Source organism: Muscardinus avellanarius, assembly GCF_963383645.1.
Source record: "Muscardinus avellanarius genome assembly, chromosome: 14".
Classification (NCBI taxonomy): domain Eukaryota; kingdom Metazoa; phylum Chordata; class Mammalia; order Rodentia; family Gliridae; genus Muscardinus; species Muscardinus avellanarius.
In genome coordinates, this window is record NC_137800.1 from 77,500,921 (window position 1) to 77,516,319 (window position 15,399).

The window sequence follows — 15,399 nt, forward strand, 5'->3', positions numbered from 1 at the left end:
TGGATAAATTGCTATAATACTAGATGTCAACCACTAAGCCAAGCATGGGAAGGAGGGATGGGGAGGGAATGGGGTGGGGATCGGGTGGGGGCTGACTGTGCGATGTGTGCATGTATGTCTACAAAAGTTTGTATCCCACTATGATGTATGAATACAGTGCACCAATAAAATAAAAAAAAAAAATTAAAGCTAAAACTTTGACAATGACAGAAGGTTTTAGAGATGACAGATACAGAAATGTTCTTTGTTTCTTAGCTTCCAGTTTACCTTTGGTGGCTACTTTGGGAAACTTTCAGTTTGGAGCCCCCAACATCATGAGATCTTATAAATTCCATGTAAAACTATTCAATGCGTATAATGGTGTAGTTTATCATCTATACTTTGTCATATGCTTTGCCCATGAAGTTAGAAAAGTTCTGGGCTTTCAAACTGATATCCTACAGAATTTTCTCAGGGAATAGAGGAGTTATTTGCTAGTACTCTAAATTTTATTCTTAGGCTCAAAAATCATGAAGCCTAAAATGACTCCATGAAAGAAAGCTTGCTAATAGGGAATATCCTCTATGAGTTGAGTTAACTTGAAGGGTCTCCTTATAGAATAATAATCACAACTTATTAACTATATAGTGTTTGAATCAATGCTGAATAAACCTGTAGTTGATGTTTTACAAGTAGTCTATGACCCTGCCTGCTGAATATTTCCCTCCAGTTTTTCCCACTTCGGATCCGATGCAAACAGTATGTAGTAAGAAATATTTTAAAGCCAAGTGTGGCGGTACATGCTGATAATCAGAGTACTTGTAGGCTGAGACAGAGGATCACAGGTTAAAGGCCTGCCTCAGCAACTTCGTGAGACCCTGTTTCAAAATAAAGGTAAAACAGGGCTGAGAGTGTAGCTTAGAAGTAGAATGCTCTTGAAGTCATTCTCCAGTATCCCCTTCCCAATATATATGTATATACATTATGTGATACGGATATTCAATATTAATTTTTTCACTACATTTACTAGCGATCAATTTCATCATTTTTCTTGTTTGCTTAGGTGGGCTTTAAAAATATTCCTGTGTATTGCTTTATCGGATGTTTATCACTGATATGATAATCTGACTTTTAGCAGCATTGCTAAGGACTAGGTTGAATGTTACTTCCTTACACCCGTGCAAAGATAAAAAACAATCATTAGAGAAATGCAGAAGAAAATACTATTCTCTAGTGTTGGATGAACTGCAAACGGCAAGATGTAGGGCAAAAACTAGTGTGAAAGCCCTGTAAAATATGAATCAAATAGGATGATTTTGTTACCAAACTCTACTGAGATTTGCAAACTATTTGCATCTCTAGGTAAAATAGCCTGGAATCCAAAAGTAAACAGTGCATCATTGTTTGAAAAATGATGGCTTCCTTTTTTGTTTTGTTTTGCGGTACTAGGGATGGAACCCAGAGGCATACTACCCCCGAGCTACACCCCCAGTCCTATTTTTTATTCTTTATTTTGAAACAGGGTCTCACTGAGTTGCAAAGGGCCTCATTTAAGTAGTAGCTGAGGCTTTCCTTGAATCGCAGTCCTCTTGTCTCAGCCTCCCAATTGGTGGGATTACAAGCGTGTGCCACCATACCCGGTGTTCCTTAACCTTTTGGTTTCTACATTGACTGAGATACTTGAAGTGTCAAACAAAGTTTATCTCTTAATAGTAAAGAATTTGTTTTAAAAGATATGTGATATTTAGACCAAAATGGGAGCCAGTTTTTTAAGGAAAATATAAATTATTGTAATCTCAAAGAATACTGAGCCGGGCGTGGTGGCGCATGCTTGTAATCCTCGCGCTTGGGAGGCAGAGACAGGAGGATCGTTACAGGTTCGAAGCCAGCCGCGCGTGCTGGCTTAGGAGACCCTGTTTCCAAATAAAAATGTAAAAATAGGTCTGGGAGTGTAGCCCGGAGGTAGAAGGGCTTCCAGGAACCCCAGTACTACCAAAAAAAAAAAAAAAAAAAAAAAAGAAAAAAGAAAAAAGAAAAAAAAGAATACTGATTGTAATTTAGAAAACCATTGCTATTTAACGACTATAGTTCTTATTGATTCTTGAGCCAAAGCCTTCTAATATTTTGATAAAAGCTATGGACACTCTGACCCCCCCAGGCGAAGCACATTCAGAAACATGCAAGAGTTTTCAAGTAATTTTCATTGTTCATATGTGGGTATCAAGTTAGAAATTATTTCAATAAATTCTGTCATGATTTAACATAAATCATTATTACTATTTCACAAAGCTTAGTTTTGGCCAAAAAAGTTTAGGCAAGTGAGTTACTTTTCTGTAAGACTCACATCTTAGACTACTGCGCAGAGATTACGCATTGCTTTTTGTGCAGGTGGAATTCTAATTAGAGTGCCCTGTGCTTTCTCTTCCAGGCCAGGGCAACTGAATAGCCTAGAGTTGAAGTAGAACTATTTCTTACTCTCCATTATCAAGAATTTTTTATTTTTTATTTTTTGGTGGTACTGGGGTTCCTGGAAACCCATCTACCTCCGGGCTACACTCCCAGACCTATTTTTTAATTTTTGGAAACAGGGTCTCTTAAGCCAGCGCGGCTGACTTGGAACCTGCGTGATCCTCCTGTCTCCACCTCCCAAGCTCGGGGATTACAAGGGTGCGCCACCACGCCCGGCCTCATATGCAAATATTTTAAAGTCATGCAAACATCGCAACAGACATGATTTGCATGCTTTCTATCACTGAGATGCCTGTAAATCTTCTTGCTATTGGTCGTGGTTTTCTTTGTTGCAGTGTGCGCTCACCTCGTCTCCACCCCTTAGCGAGGCCCGCAGTGCGCTTTCCTGTGTGGCTGCAGCACAGTGACCGTTGAATGAATTTTGGATAAACAGAACACCACTGCATTTTTCAGATAACCTTTTTATTTGAGCATCACTTTGAATTTGCACAAAAGTTTGCAGAAAAGTTGCAAAGATAGTCCCCATACATATCTCCCTCTGTTTGCCTACCACTATCTTTTATTTCTGTGTTTCTTGCAGTCAAGAATTTAACATTGATGCATTATTGACCAAACACCATGCTTTATTCACATTTTATTAGTTTGGTCCCTGATAAGTAAAATAAAAAATTAAATGCGAGTAAAATAAAAATAAGTGAGTACGGCGGAGTGTGAAAAACACGAGAGAGGTCCGGTACACGTGGCATGTAAAGTTTTAATGGCACGGCTCTCCCGGGGATCAGGGCGAGGCACCGTGGGGCCCGCGCGCCTGTCCGAAGCTTGAGGACGCGGGCTCTCCTTTTAAAGGCATGCATCTCGCGAGATGAGGGTTTACTCGCGGGAACGCCCAATTCTCGCGGGGGTTTCAGCCCCTCCCTTGCCCTGCAGAGGTCATGTGACACAAAGTCACATGAGTGCAGGACCCAACTTAACATTCCGGCCTTTTGATGGTAGGGATAATGGATGACGATTGGAGCCTCTAGCTTCTTCCTGCTGTCAAGGGGCGTCGTCAGGGGCCCCAGGCCGGGAGGAGTCGGGAGTTCAGTCCCCCAGAAGGGGGTGCAGGTGGGTGCATAGCTGCAGTGCGAATTGGAGGTTACCCTGGACAGCTTAGTGATGTGCGCTTGAGGAGGCTTGAACAGGCAAGGGCTATTAAAGAAAAAAACAAATCATGAGATTGAGCAGGCGACCAAAAAGGAGACTGGCTTACTCAGTACCTGGAGAGCTACCCTGAGCTGGCAAAGAGGATGGAGGTTGAGGGATCCAGGAGCCATCAGTCTTCAGCCAGGCTGAGTAGGGCCAGCGGCGGGGCCTGGTCTGGAAAGGTGCTCCCCCTGTGTTGAGGCACCTGGGGCTCACCCTTTTCCAAGGGCACTGTTCCAGTGGCCCTCCTGGCCACACGCGGAGCAGTCTGATTGGTAGGCGTGGCTTTGCCCCACTTGAGGCAGGCTCCTGGAGGTAGTTGTTGTTGCAGTCCTCCACACCTAGGTGGCGCTCCAGAGGGCTGAGCCACCACCGCCAGCCAAAGGGCAGCTACCAGGGATCTGCTTTTTGGCAAAGTCGGAGTGTATGCTCCATTTCCGCCTGTTTCTCTCTGGAATTAAAACTTAGATGCTATGTTAAGGTTCTGTCAGCTGTGACGGACCTATACTCACAAAGAGCGCGTCCCGGGGCTGGTGTCCGGCAAGAATGGCAACGCAGACTCCCCACGGGCAGAGGGTGTCGCCCCAGCCCCGGCGTTTCCCACAGCACCTAGGGCGCGCCCACGCGGGCCGCCCAGCAAAATTGCAGTCTGGCGCGGGCCAAGATGGCGACTGTGACATCACCAGGCAGTGACTACGCGCCATCACAAAATGGCAGCTGGCGGGAAAATAAATGGAAGCTGATGGGGGAGAGCATTTGGAAGGATACCAGACCGCTTATAAAAGTTCCTAACTATTCCTGGGCCACCGCAACCTATTTCCCAACTCGTATCAAGGCAGACAGGCTCTCAGGGCATCTGCTAGTATAAAGGTTCGACTCCCCATAATTGGTTCGCGGGCGGAAACGAAGAACAGGAAATGGGCGTCCCCGATTTCCCTGCTCAATCGTTCGGAAACAGAGGTTAAGAGATAGGGAAGAACGTCTTCATTCCTTCTCAAAACCGGAGGATGACCTGGTCATCCGCAGCGTGGTCCCAGTGGACCGGGGGACAATGGGTCACCAAGCGCTTGGATTTTTAGGTCCCAGTGGACCGGAAGACCCAAGTCCGGAACCCGCTAACCAAGGGAAGGAGGCAGTTTACCGGAGTATAGTGATGTCGGCCAGCGCTGGCTGTGACAGAAGCGCTGAGAAGCTGCTGGGGGCGCGGTGGAGCCAGGGCGCGCGGATGCCGGTGGCTGGTGTGGACGGCACTGGCGGCTGGCGCAGGTGGGATCAGTGGGGGTGCGCAGGCGGCATGGCTTACCGGGCCCGCGGCGTGGAGACAAAATGGCTTCCAGGCACACGCCAGACGCTGAGGCTGGGCCCCGAGGAGCACCGCCAGTGAGCCTGGCTCGGGGCGGGTGGGGCAAACCGGCCAGAGGTCCCGGCGGTGACCGGAGAACCAAGCTGGAACGGTGCTTTAGGAGGTCCAAGCGGCAGGCAGAGGTCCTGGCCCGCGCAGGCGGTTGGCAGGCAGAGCAAGTGCCAAGCTACCTGGCTCGGGCCAGAAAGATGGCCGCCGACTCCGGAATGGCCAGGCCCAGGCAGCGGGGGTGGGCGGGCACAGGGTGAAGGGCGCCAGGGCGCGAGTCCGAGTGGAGGAACCAGCTGGAGCGCGGGCTGGACTTGGCGGGCTGGGGGCTGTTTAGCAGAGTGGCGGCCACCTAGATGGAGGAGGCAGGCGGCCCCGGCAGGCGGGTCTAAGCAATGTCAGGCGCGGAGAAAACATAGGTACACGGCGTGGCGCAGTCTGCGGGCGGCGCAGTCCCATTCCAGCGGCGGGCGGCGTGGGCAGGCGGGAACGGTGGTTTTAGGAGGTCCAAGCGGCAGTGGCGGGAGCAACGCCTGCAAGCGGAGCGCTGGTGTGGGACCTCACAGTCGAGCTGCTGGCGGGTCGGAGAGTCCGGGGCTCAAAAAGAGAGTAAAAATAAAAAGAGAAAACAGGAAAAAAAAAAAAAAAAAAAAAAGAAAAAATGGGGAGGGACCCAAGAGTTCTCCCGGTTCGGCACCAAATGATAAGTAAAATAAAAAATTAAATGCGAGTAAAATAAAAATAAGTGAGTACGGCGGAGTGTGAAAAACACGAGAGAGGTCCGGTACACGTGGCATGTAAAGTTTTAATGGCACGGCTCTCCCGGGGATCAGGGCGAGGCACCGTGGGGCCCGCGCGCCTGTCCGAAGCTTGAGGACGCGGGCTCTCCTTTTAAAGGCATGCATCTCGCGAGATGAGGGTTTACTCGCGGGAACGCCCAATTCTCGCGGGGGTTTCAGCCCCTCCCTTGCCCTGCAGAGGTCATGTGACACAAAGTCACATGAGTGCAGGACCCAACTTAACAGTCCCCTCATCTTTTTTTCTGTTTCAGGATCTCATTCAGAATACCACGTTGCATTTATTTATTTATTTATTTATTTATTATTTATTTATTTGTTTGTTTATGTAGTTCATTATCACATTGCATTTAATTGTGCCTTAGGGTCCTCAGATCTGTGACAGTTTCTCAGAGTGTTCTTGAGTTTGATTCTTCCGTTCGGGGCTGGTCAGCTGATTTGTAGAATGCTCCTCAGTTTGGGGGGTGTCCGATGTTTTTCTCTGCTTAGAGTAGTGCTAGGGGTTTTGGTTGGAAGCCGGCTAAGGGGAGATGCTGTTCTGATCACGTCATATTGGGGGTACATGCCAAATCACTTTCATTTTGATATTTCGGTCTCAGAACAGAGATGAGAAGAGAAAGAAGGTGATGCTTAAATGGGTTTTGGCATGGTAAAGGCTCTTTTAAAGATGAGGCAAGAGAACTGGCTTGAAACAAAAAATGTGAGGTTTATCTGGGGTAAATTATCCCTTGGTCTTTCTGTCCTGCCTCACGTTAGGTGTTGTCAGTAGTATTTAAATGGTGTACGTCAGACTCACGTAAAGGCCATTTGTTTAAATACACGTCAAGACAGAATTGCAATGATGATTTTTGAAAAGCCTCTCAAGTAACCAATTTTTTCGAACTCAGAAAAATCCCTAATTGGATTTGTCTTCCATTTGCTCCGCTGCTATATTTTCTTTTTCTTCCCCTCTGTTCTTTTGCATTAGAGTTTGTTTTTTGAGTCGAGTTAATGATACTGAGAAATATTTCAAAGCATTTGTCACCAGTGTGCTTTATCCCTTAATTAATGGTGAGGTGGGTTTGCAGACAGGTGACACACTTTAATTTATTACAGAGACTAGTCTTGTTAGTTATTGATTAGTGATGAATAAATTACTGCCATTTTTAATCACAAGAAATATTCTTTGGGGATAATTAATCAGATTCTGTTGTTGAGAGGTGCCACATTATCGTCTCCTTTAGTTACAGGAATGAACCTGTCTGCCTCTGCCCGGAGTACATTCAGGGCGGAGGCAGACAGGCTTCCAAGTTTGTATTTTGATCTTCACTTTTATTAAGCAGATGAGAAGTGCACTTGCTTAAAAATTACTTCAAACTGCCTTTCCTGTTGAGTAGGTTTTGAACTACCTGCTTGACAGATGGTGTTGGAACTAATTACTGGAATCATGTGTTTACCTGCTCGTGGACATGTGTTCACCAGATGCACCCTGTTTACCCAGGGCTGCTGATTTCTTAAAGAAATATGCACCTTCTGGATAGAGTTGCATAACTTAGGAGCATAAAAGCTCAGCAAGCCAGAGCCTTCCATCTCGCGGTGGCCACATCAGCTGCAGCGAGAAGACCCATTTACATCTAGTATGTGGTGAGACTAGACCACAGGACCACTTCAGCATCGCTTAGCTATCTTCCTTTTCATTGAGACACTACCTTTATTTTACCCTTCGACTGAATTGCTTCTTGTACAAATTGTCCTCCAAATTGGACTCACCTGTAGCAACAGTGACTAATCAGACTTTCAACATGATGATTTTGGCTTATGTTGTTGGATTACTTTGTAAAGCACGTTTTGGGACCACATGTTAGAAATACACCCCTGTACCCTTCATTTTTTATTCCTGATTTTGGAGGTCGGGCTTTTGAGCAAGCATTTACATATATTTTAAAAAGCTCCTGGGTAATGCCCATGGTCATGAAAATGGAGATTAGCCGCTTTAATATCTTATTTACTAACGATCCCAACCTAGTTTATTTTTTTTTTCCTTGCTCATTTCTATTTGACTTTTGTTCAAACAAGTTTAGAAAACTGGATGATAGTGACCCCTCACATATGCCCCCTGAGCATTCCGTTTTGAAACCGAGTCCATGTAGCTGTCTATAAACCCTGAGGAACAAGGAAAGTCATTGTTTCGGGATTTTGACAGGTGCACAACTGTAAATAATTACAGGTCCGGGCAGACACTGGAACAGAAGTTGCAGAGCAGCTGGCAGGCCTGACCTGTGACAGGTCTGACCTGCGTTAAGGAGCCTGACTTTTATGGCAAGCTCAGATTTGTTTTATAGCACGAATTTCACCTTCTGCTACAGAACAGTCTGCTGATTGAGGCGAGATACCAGGTGAAAAGGGGGTAACATATACAAATTATTAAAAAAGAACACTGCCCACTGAGCTGCCTTTTGTACGTCTTCAGGACCAGATGAGACTTGTAGGAATGTTTCAGAATTGCCTTCCACTCCGACAGCAATCGCCGGTGGTTTTATCTGAGAAGGGTGTTCCGGGGGATTATTTTTGCTTTGCATGTCACCTGTTTCTAAGATGTTTTAATTTTCAGACTTCTGACATATCTGACTTTTGGGGTGAGGCAGGCAGTGTTAATGATTGAACATGCGGGGAATGCCTGAGTTACTCCTTTCCAGGTGTTCACAGAGAGTCATGCCGACTGTTAATGAGATCTCATCACTGGCGGCTTCCATTAGGCTTAGGCAGTTGCCCACCCGAAAGCAGCCGATCTGTGGCTGATCCGTGGAGGAGCCGTCTGCCAGCGGATTCGCCTCCGCGCTGCTGTCACCCTGGAGAGCCTCATTTCAGAAAGGTCACGGTCCTGCCAGGGCAGGGCTCAGAAGCTGATGGCGCCTGGGCTCAGTTTCACCTGGGGATGCGCTTTGTTTGGCTTGCACAGTGATCTAAAATGTTGACAATTTCATGTTAAAAAAAACAACTATTTTTGGCTATTTTGGAAAACTTGAGGATATGTTCAGAGTGGCATTCCCCCACGGGACTTGGACCCCGAGTGGCAGCTGCCCCTCAGCCTCTGCTTAGTCCACGTCCTTATCACTCTGTGCCTTCACGCGCGTCTGTTACCTTCCTACCACATCTGAGTTAGTAAAGCTTGGACTGCAGGATATGCGGACTCAGAAGTGGCCAAACACGCGCTGAAGATCTGCGAAGCTTTCATTCCCTTGGCACCGACTGCCTGTGTGCTGGGTGCCCTGCTTCCCCCTCTAAGCTCTGGTCTGATTCCTACATAATACCTGCACGTCTCCCCTTCTCTGTTAACCTAAGTCAAACCTCCAAGAATTTTGGGTTGTGATGTTCTCCCATATACCCTAAGTAAAGTCTCAGACCTGGGGAAGGAGCTTTGTGAATGTATAGCCCTTGAATTCACACAGGAGTATATTTAATCAGTTTTCCTCATTTTTAGTGGAGATCAGCTTTATTAAAGGGTAAGAGACAGATCATAAAAGGATCATAGACCTTTTGAAAGCTCTGGGCATTGGAGCATCAGGCCATTTTGCATGTAATGTCATGGTGGGCAGTTTTAGAGATACAAGAGTGAGATTCTTTACAGAGGGCTCAGGAGGTGGGAGAAAGCACCAGGGACGGACATTTGCACAGAAACCACAAGAGAAATGGTCCTCTTTGGCCGCCTTCTCTTTTATTCCTCTATAGTATTTGGTGTTTCAACTCCTGGGACCTAGAGTCTATAGAGTATTGATATTTTCTCTCCCTCTCTCTCCCTTTCCCTCTCTTTCTCTTTCCTTCTTTCTCCCTCTTTCCCTTTTCTCCCCCTCTCTCTTCCTTTTCTCCCTCTCCCCCTCTCCCTCAGACAGAAGTGAAGAATTATTTCATTTGTCTAAGTATCTCACAACTCATGGCAATATACTTTATGTTGGAATGTATGTTGCAAATATATTAAAAATTAAAAGCAAAATCTCCATTGTATGTTGGCTCTCAGCAGGTAGCCCATTCATAACTTGGGCTTAACTGAAGTAACCCTAGAGGGAGTGATGCAGACCAGAGCTTGACAAGCTATGGCCTGTGGAGCAAACCTACCTTGCTGCCCATTTTTGTAAGTAAAATTTTATCGGAACAGACTTGGATCTATCCACGATGTGCTGTCCATGGCTGCTTTCATACTGTTATAGTAGCTCAGTTGCAACAGGAGACCATATGGCTCACAAAATCTAAAATATTTATCTGGCACTTGATAGGAAAAAAACAACAACAACAACTTGCTAACGCTTGGTATAGATACTTATGTCCAAAAAAGAAAAGAATAACAACAAAAAGCAGGTCTTTTATGTGCTCTGAGGTATTTTTGTGGGAACAAAAAGGGAGTTAGGCATATGATTCATTTTTCCAAATACAAGTGGCTATTGGATGATTTTGAAGATGTTTTATAGGATTATTATTCCATTCTTTTAATTTTAATAGTATATTTTAAATAATACTGAAATGAATTAATGATAAAATAAGGTGGAATCATTTTACTAGTACCTTTTATTGTTGTTCACTTTTAAAATAGGATCTTGCTAGATTGTTGAATTTGTCCTTGAACCTGTGATCTTCCTGTTTCAGGCTCCCAAGTACTGGGATTACAGGTGTGCACCACCATGCCAGGTTTTATTTTTGCTATGGAAGTAGGATCTCACTAAGTTGCGGAGGGCTTTGACAAATTGTTAAGGCTGGCTCTTAGCCTTTAATCCTCTTGTTTCAGGTTCCCAAGTACTGTAAATATAGGAATGGGCCACCACACCCAGTTTACCAGTACTTTTATTAAAAATGTTTTTTTGAACCAGGCATGGTGGCACACGCTTGTAATCCCAGCATTTGGGAAGCGGAGACAGGAGGATCATGGTTCATAGACAGCCTCAGCTACTTAGTGAGGCCCTTTTCAACTCAGTGAGACCCTGTTTCAAAATAAAAAGAATAGTGCCAGGCGTGGTGGTACACACTTGTAATCCCCGTGCTTGGGAGGCAAAGACAGGAGGATCATGCAGGTTTGAAGCCAGCCTCTCTGGCTTAAGAGATCTTGTTTTCAAATAAAAATATTAAAAATAGGTATGGGAATGTAGCCCGGAGGTAGAAGTAGTTTCTAGGAACCCCAGCACCACCAAAAATAAATAAATAAATAAATAAATAAGGCTGGGGGTGTAGCTCATAGGTAAAATGCCCCTGGGTTCCATCCTCAGCACCCCACACAATTAAAAAAAAAATAATTATAGATAATGGATTTTATCTGTTTGTGTATTTAAATTTAATTTTAGATTTTAAAATTAACATGTCATATTGTTCATATTAATGAGATAGTGTGATATTTCAACACATGCAAAAGAACGGAAGCCTCATGGACCTCTGTGCCATCCTTGTGCGGGGCCATGCTAAGCTTCTCTGTATTGTTTCAGATTTAGTACATGACCTGTCGAAAGCATGCCCTATTCCATTTAAAATAAATGTTTCATAATGTCTTGGACTACATTTGTGCTATGCGTTATTAGCCTTCCAGCAAGAAAACACAAGAATTATGAGATAAGTTAAAGAGAAGAAAGGTGAATTTGACTGTGGGGTTTAGCGGTTTTATTTCTAGCAGGTGGAGCCCTTGCCTTTGGGCCTTGGTGGTGCTCCATGGTGATACTGGGGGTCCCGTGGCAGAGCAGCCTGCTGCCCTCCTGTGAATGAGGAAGGGCCGGGTCCCATGCCGCCCTCTGCGGACACATCCCCGGTGGCCTTTCCGGAGGCCTCCTGTCCTGAAGTGCCGCCCCCGGCAGTGCCGCTCCGGGGCCAGCCTCCTAATATGTGAGACCTGGGGAGAGACACAGAGGCCACAGCTTTATCCTGTCAGTGATGACAGCTTTTTCTGGGGAAGATTCTAATAGTTCACAAGAAAACATGAAGTGAGAGAAATAGTAAAGCTATAGTATTGGTAAATTGTTAGTAAAAAATGGTCTGCTTTGGGTGTAGTCTTTTTTTTTTTTTTTGAGAAGAATCGAGTTGTAGTAACTGAAAGCGTGATACTCTTAACTAGTTTTGCATGTTTACAGGAATACTTTTAATGCACAAATATGTACATACGGTCCATTATGGTGTTGATTTAAACTTTGATAGCTGCTAAAAGTTTTAGTAATTAGGGAAATAAATAGTGCCCTTATGTTTAAAGATTACATTTAACTCCAGTAAAATTCTTTCATTTTTTTCAACTTTAAGAACTTTTAAATATAGCAGGAACTCAGGGTGGCTGTGCGTGTCTGTAATTCCAGTACTTGGAGACAGGAGGGTTGAGACTAAGCCTCAGTAACTTTGTAAGACTCTTAGCAACCTAGCCAGGCTCTGTTTGAAAGCAATAAATAAATAAACAAACAATATATATATATATATATATATATATATATATATATATATAACAAAATAAATAGGGCTGGGGATGTAGTGTGAAGATAAAATGCCTGAGTTAAATCCTCAGTACAAAAAGATAAGAAAAATAAAAAGGGCTGGGAGTGTAGCTCTGAAGTAGAATGGCCCTGGGTGCAATGTCCAGGACCACACAAAAATAAAATAGAAATGATCATAATAAGAATGAACACCAAATCTGCATCGTAAAAATCATTCAATATGTTAGTGTACCAGTATTGGGAAGATTTTCAATTTTTCAAATATATCTTTGGTAGTAAAGAAGCCAGGAGCTTCAGAGAAAAGGGGCTGCAGGATTCTAGGCATCAAGGAAGATTAGCAAGAAAACAGAGATAGTTTCAGGGCCTTTTCCATTATAAAGATAAGATTTCCCAAGGAAGTGGAAGGATGCCATAAACCTTCAGGAGATCCCAGACTTTGATAATCATGAGAGGATGCCATAAGGGATGGTCAATTAACACATTTTGGGGCTTAGGGAAACAGGAAAGACCTGCAGGAAGGAATCCCCCACATCAAAAGCCTGGCCCTCGAGGGGGGCGGATATTGTGGGTTTAGAAGACTGGCTATAAGAATACTCTGGGTCCAGAAATCTTCAGTGAATTCATTCGAAACCTCCCCTCCCCCATTGCTACTGCTGAATGGCATAGGGATGTGACTGTCTTCTTTCTGTATTTCTATCTTTTTAATAAACTCCTTTAATTCTTCAGCCAGAGTCTGGGCTATTGCATATTTATCCTTAGCTCAGGACAAGAACCTGTGGTTTTATGGGAATAGTCTTGGGGAGCCTAACAAAGGTCCCCAGGGGCAGTTCTCCCAAACCATAACAGTCCAAACCGTAACAGTATCTCCAATGTTAAGCCCCATTTTTGACACTAGGATTTTAGCACCAAATAAAAGTACTTGATGAACTTTACGTAGGTAGAAAACATTCATAGCTTGAATTATTTATTAAGCTATACCAAGTACTTTTTAAAAGTTCTTGGGAGATAGCAGTGAACACGGCAAATGTTTTGCTTTCATGTAGCTTTCTTTGTAGTTGGAAAAGAAAGGTAACATAAGTCAGGTAGCAGTTGCTCTGAAGAAAATAAAGACAAGGTCTTGAGCGAGATGGGGAATTTTTTTTTGGGTGGGAATAGCCTGGTCCAGAAAGACTTCTCTAATAGAACAATGTGTGAGCAGAGGCCTGATGAGAGGAATAACGGCAGTATTTAGCAATGGCAGTAATCTAGGCAGAGGGCGTAGTAGTGGAAAAACACGGGGGAGGAGTGTGCTCAGTGCATCCAAGAAAAGTGAAGAGGAACCGGAGGGAGAATGGTGGCAGGTGAGGTATTTTCCACTCAGTGAACGGCTCTGAAGACACGTTGGAGGCAGAGGCACATGGAGCAAACCTGGGCCGGGTGTGAGGGGACCACAGTGTAAGAAAACAAAGATCCAAGAAGAGGTCCCTGGACCAGAAGACCGGAAATGATAGAGACAATTTGTTCATTGCGCCTCAAATTTAATCTCACTTCCGTGAATCTCTCGGTGATTTGCTCTTGCAAAATGGAATTCTGGATGATAGAGTCTGGTGCCCCGAGGCCTGCATAAATTGTTGAATTTATGGCATGCCAATACCCATTGCAGAGTGGTCATCTGTTGAATTTGCAACAGAGAAGACCAAGTTTGGAATAAATGGGTCAGCCCGACTGAGATGAGAATAACAACTCACATTCAATTAAAATGTGCACAGCCTGCAATAATTATTCATTGTACTAGGGTAAAGGGGGGGGGGAAGAAGTGGGATGGCAATTAATAGTTGTGAATTTAAAAGCCAGCTCTATTCCAAGTGTTAATTTTTTCCTGGAAATGTCGTATGGAATGGTCAAGTTTCTGAAATTGTGGAAATAACCCTGATTCTGGTACTTACTAGAATCAACTACCTTGCCAGGTAGTTGACCTCAAGTGGGAATGGATGAACTCGTGGCTTGTGTAATATTCTTCAGCAAATTTAGATAGTCAGAAATAACTGACTTTTTTCTCTCATTTTACATAGAATAATATTTATGGCATTTCAATTTTGTTTAGTATCCATGAGTATGTATTTTTATAGTGACTCATTTAGAAGATTTAGGTTGAATGCTCCTAATTAAAAAAAAAAAAACTGAAATTTCACATCCGCCACAGTTACAAACATTGAGTTCTGAGATGACATTTGAGTATTTTTGGATTTTTTTGGTTTTATTTATTTATTTTTTTTGTGCGTGTGTGGGTCTGGGAATGGAACCCAGAGGCATTTGACCCCCGAGCTACACCCACTGACTAATTTTTTATTCTTTATTTTTTGAAACAGGATTTCACTAAGTAGCTGAGGCTGTCCGCGGACCGCAATCCTCCGGTCTCAGCCTCCCGAATGCTGGGATTACAAGCGGCACCACCACGCCCGGCTTGATTCTTGTTTTTTTGACTTGGGATGCTCAAGTGGTAAAGGCTATGCAAATATTAGTCCCAGATCTGAAGAACTCCAAAATCCGAAACATGTTTGATCCTAAGCTTTTAGGGTAAGGGAAGTTTTCTTGAAGATGCTATGATGCCCCTTGCTAGCCTTGCCTGCTGTGGGTAGGCAGAGCTGTTTTTGGGTGGACCATGGCTGGAGGGTTCTGTGGTAGAGAAAAACAGAGTGAATAAGAATGAATGATTTGACTTCTTTTTGTGTGTGTGTGGTATTGGGGATTGAATCCAGAGCATTCTACCTCAGTGCTACACCCCCAGCCCTATTGTATTCTTTATTTTGAAACAGGGTCTTACTAAGTTGCAGAGGTCCTGACTTTGGTATCTGAGGCTGGCCTTGAACCTGAAATCCTCCAGTCTCAGCCTCCCAAGTACTAGGATTACAAGCATGCACCACCATACCTGGCTGAATGATTGAACTTCTACTGAGCCTTTCTCTCCTTCTTTTTTGTTGAATTTGAGGTGCAGTGTTCCCCCCGTGTTCAAAGGAAATAACATTCTAAGACCTCCAGTGGATGGCTGGAACTATGGCTAGTACTGAACCCCGCATATGCTGTTTCCCCAGTACTAACAGGCCTATGATAAAGCTTAATTCATTGAATCAGGCCTAAGGGATTAACAGTGATAACTTAATAAAATGAAACAATTTTATTAATACCCTATAATAAAAGTCACTTAAAACTTATA

At 44.1% G+C, this 15,399-nt stretch overlaps 1 protein-coding gene across 1 annotated transcript in view; it reads left to right on the forward strand.

The window, feature by feature from the left end:
* CDKAL1 (CDKAL1 threonylcarbamoyladenosine tRNA methylthiotransferase) overlaps positions 1-15,399 on the forward strand; it is a gene marked incomplete at both ends in the record, with an annotated part of 604,736 nt that overhangs the window by 137,926 nt on the left and 451,411 nt on the right. The window lies entirely within an intron of this gene.